Below are 11964 nucleotides of genomic sequence, written 5' to 3'. Positions count from 1 at the left end.
CGATCCCGGCTTCTCCTGCTGTATGTCTTGCATGTCTGCAAGTGTCCTTGAGCATTATTATAAGTAATAATAAGTTGAGTAATGGACACCATACGCTTTGCTTTTTTCACGACCTAGTGACCTCAATGAGGTTCCCACGACTCCAGCCCACACAGAACCTTGGATTAGAAACACAAACAAATTGCTCAGAGGTATAGACTACCCAAGAACCTAACTACACACACATTTAAACTACCACCTTTATACAACCACAATAGCAACATCTACACCCACTGATGCAGTATGACTTATTGATTTAGTCAGTGTGATGATCTGTTGGGTTAATGTAAATAATGTGTGGGGCATTGAGATAAAAAGTCTGATGAATCCTCAGTGCTTGTAAAAATCAAAACCCTCACGATCGTACAGTACACTTTAAGTACCCTCTTCAGAGTTAGCTTGGTTGATAGTGGCTGTATATTATGCAGCAGAAAAGGGAGTAATGTATTTGACACTCACTTTAAATTAATGTGGAAGCATAAAGTGGAGGTTGCTTTCAAAGTAACCCAATGAACTCAAATGCAAATGCATGCAGATAGGTATCTTGCTGTGTGCACAGTATGCATTTATACTGAACATAATTCTGCACTTGCACTTTATCTATTAGTCAGATGCACACATGCAGGTGAATAGAATTATTAATACTTCAACATCAGCACTGTGATGAATTGTTGATCGCAGTCACTAATAATGTAATTGCCAACAAATAACCCAGACCTCCTTCAGCTAAAAGCCAGCTGTGTGTTACAGATGAAGGTGTGAAGAAATTAAAGTTAAAGTTGGTTCAGCATACTGAAGAGCACAGGTGCGTTAAAGCAGCATGCAGTGGAGACATCATGAGACAGGCATGCGTGCTGAGGGGAAAGGACATTCATTCAGATAAGGAACACAGCACAAACACATTTTTATGCTATTGTCCATTATTACCATACATCTCTCACATTTTCTATGCCAAGATGACAACTGCTGATTTCACACAGAAGCGGAGACACGCGGACAAACAAACTCATCACGGGTCTGTGCTGGCACAATTATCTGCACAGCTGATCACGTAGAATGGCAAGGCTATTCTGTCTACAAGCCTGCTGAATCCCTGAAGTCAAATCTATTGTACACCACACTGGACTGAATGCTGCAATAACATTCTGTCAATCTCACAACAACCCTTACTGAAGGACTAGAAGTAAACACCAGGACCCAGGTGATTACACCTCTCCATGTTTGTAAGCTCAAAAGAAAGCCAATCTGATTGCACAGTGTCCCCAGTACTATCTATGTGTTAAGTGCTAAGTATGATGGAACTATCAGTAAGCCCTGCCCTTTGCAAATCCTCCATCATTTGTTATGAAGGGTGGATGCTCTAGAGGAGGACATATAGGACAGTTGCACACAAAAAAGTAAGAGAAAGCTCTGTGAAAACCCTTGGAACCTAAGAGTGCAACCTGCTGGAACAAAGCTGAAGACTGCTGGAGTTCTGCATCATAAGATTACATTAATATGAGGGGCCTTGTACACAAAAATATACAAATGAAAAGTCTATGTAGACTTAGTGACAGCCAGTCTACTAAATTATAAATCATGTACAATGATTAGTACGGGAACCTTGAGTTACTTATAAAATGTATAGCACTGGGGTAGACAGAATCTAAAAGGTGGAGAGTACTATACAGCATGCATGTAGACAACATCGCTGTAGTCTAAAACACTTAAAAAGATAGCCTGCACAAGTTTCTGCTTGGCTAACATGTTAAAACAAGCCCTATTTCAAAAAATAAAAGCCTATCCTTAATTTCAGCTTCTACATAAGATTTTTTTTTCAACATGGACCTTAAACCAAATACCTAAATACTTATATGATGAGACTTTTTCAATTGAGTTCCCATTTAGTGTGTTGATAGTTGTGTTACCTTGGGTTTGGGAGCAAGCCCTTAAAAACGATATGAATTCGGTGTTCTTCGCATTTAGAACTTGAGCCCATGTAGTGAGACTTGAAGCTGTTGAAAAGCTATCTGAAGCTTATTTAAAGCTTTGTAAGATAATTTGTGGACCAATTTATAGTTATGTTAATAATGTTACCTATTCCAATATTACTTAATCTGTTTAGTGAAAGCTCAATCAACACAGTAAAATGCTTTTGACAGATCAATAAATAAGGCAGCACAGTGTTACTTCTTAACCAAGGCACTGACAATATAATTTCACACCAACACATTTGCTATAATGGTGCTGTGCTGAGCTCAGAAACCTGACTGTATATCCGTCAGAATCGTGTGATCTTCCAGATATTGTTTTAATTTTTAACAGTTTATTTGAGATTCCAACATTTTAGCAAGAATAGAGGGGTTGGAAATCGGCCAATAATTGTATGAATGGTCTCCACCCTTTAATAAGGGAAGCATTTAGGCTACCTTCCCCAATTGTGGGATTGAACAGACTGCGATTAAAGACGTATGCTGTAGGCTTAGCAATAAGCGATTATTGAGATTTTCAGAGACACAGTTTTTAAATAATAATCAGATTTATATTTTCTGGTCAAGCTTTGCATTCATTTCTTGCAATTCAGACCAGTCAGCAGGAGTATTTGTGGTTCGAGCTTTAACAATTACCTTTCAATTCCAGTAGTTCAAATTGTTTGACTTCAATTAAAAACAATGTCACTGAGTTTAAACATTTTGATATAACAGCAACTCCACCCCCCCCTTGTCCTAACAATCTGCCCTGAAAACATTGTAACCATCAATGGTAATTATATTACATGGAACTATTGATTTTAACCAGGTTTCTGTTAAGACCATAGTGTCAACATCTGTTGTATCAACCCACAGTTTCAGCATGTCCATTTTTGAGAAGAGACTAACATTAAAATGCACAATTCCAAGTCCACTTCTATTTTTAAAGTCACACAGGGAAGGTGTGTTTTGAAGTGGGTCGGGCCCAGGATTTGGCTGTGTGTTCCCAGATAACATCAGGAGGAGTAAAACAATAGACTTGGTATTCCCTGTGAGCTTTCCATCTCAAACACTGCCTTCAAAGTGTGAGACTCCATGTCCCTAAAGTGGCCATTTAAGACGTTCACAGTTAGCAGGTGTAACAAGAGGCTCAATCGTATTTGTGGAGTAAACATAGTGATCTGCAACCAACAACACACTAATGTAATTTTTCAGCAGCGATAAAAACAGAATTTTCTCCAAACTAATGACTTGTAACAGCAGACTTGTGTGTTTGTTTTCCTCATTTCTGCCATGTTGGAGTGTTAATGGAGTGTGCAGAGCTGTGTTTGCTCTGCATATTGAGGTTCTGCATGGGCAACAATCAGTACTACCAGGCTCATTTTCTCACCCTCTTTCACCTCTCTTGCCACTTTCTCTCCCGCAGTCTTCACCACTTTGGTCGATACATGTTACGGTTATCACTCGCTATGGAAACCCTGTAACAGCCTGTTTAACTGACAAATGGGATATTGAAGTAAAACATAGCCCACCTGGCCAGAGACAGGGGACAGTCTGCTGCAGACTGTTACATTGGGTTAAATGGATGGAATGAGTCAGCTTAAATAGTTTCTGACTGTTTGAAAAGGTTTTTGTGTAGAGGAAGGTAGTCTACATTTTTCTCACAGCACTGGTGAGCGCATGGAAGTTATTCATATTTCAATTAAACTGTTCTCTCATTTGCACCATTAAAGCTGCAGATTGCAATCATTTGAATACAGCTCAACTTTTCAAGCATGTAGAAACTACAGTACCAAAAAGTAATGTTTGGTCTGTTGTGTGCTTGTGTTTTACTTTGGAGTTTTTTGTAAGCCAGTTTTGAGATTTTGGAAGTCAGGGAGGTGAGGGTCCTGTCTCTGTCAGTTCAGCTAAGCATGATTGACTTCCCCCCCTCTTTGCCGTCTGTACTGCCATGGCAGTTAACATCATCACACATGGAGATAGCTGAATATTTAAATCAATAGAGGCAGCAGTTTGCCATACATTAGGCTGGAATCATGGGGCTCATTGTGCAGTAATTTGCTGCCACCAATGTATGTACTGCAAACATTATGTTCTCCTGTGTTTTATGTTTTTTCTAGTATTTCTACAAAAAGTGGTAGGCCAGTCAGTGACAATGTTTGTACACTTTGTGATGTTACTGCCTGTGACAAGTTGCCTCTACAGTTTGTTTCCCACAGATATAATAATATACAGTTGTTCATATATTTTTTTGGCACTTATAAGTATGCTTTCTGGTTGGAGCATCTCTATCCTTTTTCTGTAAGATTTTCTTGGACCTGTGTCCAACTGTGATGCATGTTTTTTTTCTTCCAGGGAGATACAGAACAGTACATACTGTGCCTGTATGATTGTTCCCACTCTAAGAGAGGATGTATACCTTCAAACATATGTTGGTTATGATCGAATGTCACAAAGGTTTTGAAATCATTAACAGGAACTGTAGTAGTTTGGAAAAACACATTCACATGTATCTTGGTTGTTTAAGATCACATTATCCTATTGCTCACAACATTCTTTTTAACGTTTTAAGTGTCAGAAATGTGATCAAAATAATATGTAAAAATGGACTGTTGGAAAGTGTGGTCAAACTGTGAGAAACAAAGGAACAAAAATAGAACTAAAAATGGACACACCAACTTTAACACTCACACATCCTCTTTCACTATCAGTCTGCATGTCCTTAGACATCAATCAAGAATAAATATCAAATGTCAAGCAAACAGAAGACCTCTTGTGACTCTGGGCTCAAAAGAAAAAAATAAAACCAGTGAGTATTTGAGGGTTTGACAGCAGCGTCCCCTCATTGGTTGTGTGTATATTTCTGTGTGCATCCATGCATGTGTGTGAGATGATGACTTATAGTTATTATTATTATAGGTCTTAATCCATCTGGAAAGCTCTGCAGGGCTTCTGCAATGAGAAGTAGGCCTGATTGGTCGTGTCTCAAATTTTCTGTTTGAAGAGAGGTCAGAATAACCTAGATTGGCCTCCTTAGACCTTTTCAGCCTCATTTCCCCGCTGCTGCACAGTCTCAAGCTGGGCATGTACCTTAGGTTTGTTGTTTGTGTGTTGTTCAGAGGGGTTATACTGACATTGGGTTGCCTAAGAGCCTGTTCATGCAGACATGATTTTAACTATAATTCCAGTTTGACCTAATGTTTAATTCACAGAGCAATGAATCTGCTTCTGATCTAAAATTAGAAGATTGCTTTTCTATAATCTTTGTTGGAAAACTGTGAAATATGTGCTTAAACTACTATTAAAATATGAAATCTTACATAACTAATCTTATAAACTACTTTAGCCAGAAGGACCCTGCAAAAGTAGGGTGTCATTTTTTCCATGTTTTTCCATGGCACAAAAAGCCTCTAAAAAATCTTTACATATACTGAAATAAAGGAGAAAACATCTCCTTTCCTGTAAGCAAATTGAAATGTGCAATAAGACTAGACACACAATTACTGTATGTATTTAATTTCCCTTGTATTGACCATATCTCAAAACTACAGTAAGTTACCTTCATGGTCACAAAGAATGTTAAAACAAACGTACAGTCCTGATAGTGACAATCTACGTACATTGCGGATGTGTTTGTGGTTTGAAAACATCCATTTTATTTAAACTGTATTTTCATAAAGCAATAACTATCTATCATTTGTGTAATTTGTGTAGTGTTAGAAGCTTACAACACAGAGTGTAGAAATGTATCGTTTTGTCAGGAAGGAACAGGTAAGTGAGTCAGGTAATAGTGTACATGCTAACATCAATTAGCGGGCTTTAAAGCCAGTTGTCTGGCCAGCTGTGATGGGTTGACTAGTCTGATGCTGAAAGAGGCTGCTAACCTAACACTATCTCCCTTGTTGCCAGTTCAGTATTGTTGACATGTGTCTGTGCATTTCTGATATATAGTTTTTTTTTCCATTCAAAACAGCATTGACAGATTTTCATTATATGCATGAATTTCTTGTTTTGTTTGGTGACTTTTGCTGGACTAATAGAGGTTTTAAATTATAGGTTTTACTTGTCAAATGCACAACAATTACAGTGGTGGCAGTTATTGCTAGCAATGAAATACTTGCACTTCAAGCTCTCCAAACACGTAGAGTTGTGGGTAAACTCTTAGCATGGCAGCCATCCACAGTGCCATCGTCCAACTGTAACTGATGTTATAAAATGTGCACATAAACTACTTATTATTGTGTTGCGTTCAGACATTTGGGCTCACTCTCCCTTTTCTGGTATTTGGACAGCAATTTTCACACAACATTGCAAGGCTATACAATATTGCCAAAACCACAAGAAAAACAGATGAATATGTAAATTCTGCTGTCAATCTTTACCCAAATGCAGCTTGGCTGTGTTTGTCTTGTTCCCTCTGTGCATGAGTGTCGAATGTGAAGCTGTGACTCATGAACTGTCACAGGATGTGAATGTGATCCAAATTCATCCCTCTGCTCAATGACATATTTCGTTACATGTGGAGATTTATATTAAAAGAAACAACATGGGGTGGATATATCTGGTGTCACGATGATGTTGTGTCATGCGGTGACAGATTTGGTACACTAAACAGCGGACTGCCACAAATTGATACTTAGTTTAGTAGACAGATATGTGTGTATGTGTGCAGGTGTGCATTTGTAATGTGTGTGTCGGTGTTTGCTGATCATGCAAAGACTTCACAGATGCACCTTTCCTCCTGCTAAAGCAATGTCAACAGAAACATAACGTCCGGTGGAAGTGTTAAATATGTGTTTGTTTGTGTGGGTGTGTGCACTTTAATATGTGTCTGTCTGCTTGTATGCTTGCTGCACTGTATGTGTTGGTCTTATGTATGTGTTTGCAAAGAACATTTTGTCTGGCTGTCTTTTGTGTCAGATGGTTTCTATTGATTGTCCAGAACACCAAGTGTATGTTTATTTTGACAAAAGGAGGCTTTTCTGAGTGTGTGGTGTGTGGTGTGTGTAATCAGCTGCAGTATCACTTTTTACATCAACACTTAATTAACAATTTGCTGGTTTTCTCATCTGTACTGTGACTTGTGAGAATTGTAGATATGAGGAAGCAATTCAGTTGAATGTGCTAAAAGCAATCATGTTTATTGGTACTTTAAAATTTACTTCTTTTGGTGTTCATCACATTCACATTTATCATTTATTAAATATCTTTAAAATTTGATCGTTTAGGAATAAAAAATGTCAGGAGTCAAAAATCCTTCCTGGAATCAACTCCTATTATGTTTACACCCATTAGAAATAATTGATCCCTCATAATATATTACTGCACATCAGTAAGTCTACTTTCTTTTCCAAAATGGCTCTAATGTCACTTGTCACCTTGATGACTAAAAGCGGGCTAATACAATGACAGAAAGTCAGCGTCCTTTATGTGTCTTGCTACAGGTTCTTTTTTAAAGGTTTAAATACTTCTAATTTTTTATAAAAAATTATGGATGTATTCATTTTCTGTTTGTGTCAGAGAATATCCAATTTTACCAGTTTAAACCTTTGAATAAAGATGATTCAAGATATAACTGTCAGTCATTTTATTACAGATATTAAGACTGTGAAATCAAATACCATCTGTGAATGATCAACCCAGATGGTATTTGATTTCTGTTGTCATAAACCATCATTATCGTTCACTAATAAGGTGGTTTTCATTTGCAGAAATTAGATGATCAGATCAGAACACACCATAAGAACTAATCTTCAATGCGCACAAAATATGTCATAACAAGTGTGGGAAATTAAAACTGAGGTGAGATCCTGGAAAAAAATCACACCGCCATTTATAAACTTTTATAAATTCCTTTCCCATATAGCTTTTGAACATTTACACTAAGAATAAGTCTTCTACCATATGGAGAGTGAAAATAAAGTTTGATTACATTGTCTGATGACATTTCCCCTATACTGTGAAATATAGAGTCATATAAAAACTGCTCTTCAAATTGGCTCTGTCATCTTGGGAGGATGATCCCCTTTGAAGAGTAAGCCACCTTCATTTAAGGTTCTTTACTCTTCAAAGGGGACCCTCCAATTCTCCTTTCTTAACCATAATTGGAAACCACATTAGACTCAGTCACCAAACAACTCTACCTCTCCTTCCTCCTACGCCCTCGGTCACTTCAAAGTCATCTGTTGTACTTGGAAAACAGCAAACAGCACTCAGATCTAATGGATATGGCAATCTCTTTATTAATACAAAAGAGGTATGCTCCCCTAGCTTCCAAGCAATTAGTGAGTAAAAAGTGAAGATGCTGAGGCTGTGCCTGGTTTGCCAGTTTGATGGTCAAGGTTTCCAGGTGTTACATAAATCCAAGCTTACATAACTACTCAGACACACAAACAGTGGCTGGAACCTGAAGCAACAAATTGTAAAGCTGGGGTCTCTGAGTAATGAGAACCATCTGGGCGCTATTCTCCAAGCACAGTGAACCTCATCAATCAGATACCTGTTTTACCTCTAGTGCGTAGACCCCTCCGCTCATGCAAAGAATGGATGGTGGACGGTGAGACCTGTAGATTGAAGGGAAAGGAGAATGAGCACAAATTACCATGAATTCTTCCCAATTTTCTTGGAGCTGAAAAGTGAGATAAATGGGAAAGTAATACACATGGATAAAAGACAGATGACTTTTTGACATGAGCTAATCAACAGCCCATTGATGCAAGGCCTGCGGTGATTGCAATCCTCCAGAGATGGCGTGTTATGTAAGAAGTACCGTAGATGAAGCTTTATTGATCCATAAATTATTCAAAAGGGCTTGATTTAAGTCTGGCTTAGTCTGTTATCTTACAGTCCACCTCCTCCAGCTACTGTTAGTTTGAGGAGGCGCACTGTACTGTTATCAATATATGGTAAGACACTCACCATTTGCTGGCTTAGTTTCATATGTTTAGATGCAGTTACACAGAAAGATGAGATATTGATTCTGTATATTACCCGGAATGGTTCAATAAAATATGCACATTTCAAAGATGGGATCCCGGAAATACCAATACCCACTCCATATGAGGGTAAAGAACAGGACACACTCAGTCAATTTTGAGAATATAATTGGTTTGCATGCACTAATGAAATACAGTGGACACAACAACATCTAGTCAATATTACCACTTTATTTGAACTTTGATAAAAGAAATAGACCAGTTTCCCTTTGATGATGTGAGTAAGATCCCTGGTGGAACAGAGAATCACTGAGCCCTTGCAAACACATGCCAATGTGGCTTCCTGTTACAGCTTTGAATTTTGTACTGTAACTTGTTTTTTTAAGGAACACCAAATAATGTATATGATGACCTAACTATTATTCTGATACAAACATTGCAAAAATCTAACTATTGATGTTATTCTAATGCACAGACACCTCTTCATGAAAGTTGGAGCTTTTAGCACGGTAACCTAGATGTCGAAGGTCCCCTAACCTTAACAAAGTAGTAATTTTCCTAAACCTAACCTAAATTGTTTTTGTCTCTAAACCAAACCAAACCAAACCTTAAACAAGGATTTTTTCCTGGTTATGAAACAGTCTCAATATAATACTGATGCCTCTATACAACCTAAAAACATACCATCAGCAAGAAGACTGGCTATTTCTATATATAGTTTATTCAGAAATCCTGCCACATGGGCGGATTTGGTCGGATTTCCACAAAAAGAAGCTGTGGAAACACTACCGCTTTTGTCCACAGGGGCCGCCATAATCAACAAAAAAGTTCCTTGTAGGGGCTTTAACTATAGCACATCATAAAACAGATTTGTTAGCAAACAAGCAAGCTAAGGTTAGCCATCCAGCTGTAACCCAGTCATGCTGAATAACGTTATCTGGTGCCGGTCGCCCCACATCAACAGCCGACAAAGTAACCTGCAATTGGCAGCCAGATCAGCCACAGACCTTGTACTGCTACCTAAATGGAATCATTAATGGAGTCATTAATATGTATACATGGACCCTAGTGTGCAGAAATATTCAAATACAATGGGTGAAAATAACTAATTTATACCACATGCCAGAAAACATGCATGGTTTTGGCCAAAACTGCATGGGAATAGCATGAAGATTGCATGTCTGCAAAGGAAAGACTTGTGGGTACCCATAGAACCCAATTTTATTAAAATATCTTGAGGTTGGAGGTCAAGGGATCCCTTTGAATATGGCCAGTAACTTTGGAGCGTTATTCATCCCCCTTCCGGACATGCTACCATTACATAGCTGTTAGCTTAAAAACTCTGCCTGCTGCAGCCTCTGAAAGAAGGTGGAGTGGAGTGGAGTGTGAGTAATGATAATGGGGTGTATATTGCAAATATATCCATAGTTGTGTATAGCTGCCCAGGACTTGGATTTGGTAAAAGGCATTATGTTAATGAGGGCTAGATTTGAGAGGTAAAGATTATAACTGTTTGTGGTCTCCTAGGGCAACCAAGGCTAGGAGTGTGTGCAGTTAAATGAAATACTCCCTTTACGACAGACACACACAAACACACACCTAAACAAACATGCCTGGCTGCTATCTGTGAGCTGTATGAAAGCAGCAGATAGGTGTTAAAAGTCCTTGTTTAGAACAAAGCCTGAAATGTTAAATGTACGATGTCCGTTATTTGCAGCATCATAGGTCACTTGTGTGTTGTTGTGAAATTCTCACCCTTTTATTCTAGCTTTCACTTAGTGGTTCTCTTTCACAATAGTTTTCCGCACAGCTTGCCAGCAGGAACATGGACAAGAACATGTACTGTCACATATGGGTGCTAGACCTTGGTCACTGAATGACTTAGGTGTCATATGCCATTCTTATTTGTATCTATTGGAGCTCAAAAAGTATGCAGAAGGAGAGGAAAAAAAAGGAAAGTTCACCATATTCCTCTTTCAAGCTTAGTCTGTCAAAAGTGGATCTTAGCCATAACACCTGGAAGTAAGACTTCATAAACAGAATGTTTAACTAATGCACTCTGCATTAGTTGTAATATTTTGGTTTTATTAAGACTTCACTCGGTCTGTGAAGAAGAAGTGATCTGTATCTGCTGTTCTCAGGACACTTACTAAGACTTTGTGCACAAAAAGAACATTTTTGTACTTTTTGGTCTTGGTTTGGTCTTGTTTGTCCAGGTTTGAAATCTCAAAAATTTCTGCAACCACACTTTTACAGAAAAATTGTTTCTATATATGAAAACAAAAATGTGAGATGGTAGGCGTTTATTGATGATTATTCGTATTCATACATTTCAGCACTTATATTTCTTCTACTGTAACCTTCAAGGCACCATATCCTCTCAGCGTAGACGTGAAGGCAGCTGAGGCGCCGCTCAATCTTCCTGCTGGGTTATTCATGGCTTGATCTCTATAAAGCAACAGCTGTTATATAAAGCAGCTTGTCAGGAGTCTCTTCTGACAACCTTGTGAAAACATTCAGGATAATAACAAGACAGTGTTAAAATTAAGTTCGTGTTGGCAGCAGTGGAAGTGCTTGAGTCACTGATTCTCTCTGATCTGCTATAATATGTTTATGGTGAGGAGGATGGATTTGTGGAACTGTAATGAAACCTCCTGCACCTGAGATACATACTGTACACAGGCATTAATGTGTCTTCTAGTGCTGGAAGAAGTATTTATTTTTCTTTACTTACTACATACAATACATTACAAATTAAAGTCCTGTTTTGAAAAGCGTATTTAAGTATAAATAAGTATAATCAGAAAAATATTGTTTGAGTATTAAAAGTAAAAGTACTCAATACAGAAAAATGTCCCCTGTGACTCTTATACTATTATTCATCAGCCATATTAGAAGGGCTTCCCTGGATCGGACAACACAGGTCAGCCTTCACTCCCCACGTGCATCAGCCTTGGCCGTCCATGACCCTGTCTCTGGTTCACCCCTTTTCCTTCCTTGGATCACTTTTGATAGGTACTGACCACTGCCGACCGGGAACA

This window comes from Morone saxatilis, unplaced genomic scaffold (assembly GCF_004916995.1).
Source record: "Morone saxatilis isolate NCDOM2014 unplaced genomic scaffold, NCSU_SB_2.0 Contig17, whole genome shotgun sequence".
NCBI classification, from domain to species: Eukaryota; Metazoa; Chordata; class Actinopteri; family Moronidae; genus Morone; species Morone saxatilis.
This window is presented reverse-complemented; position numbering follows the sequence as displayed.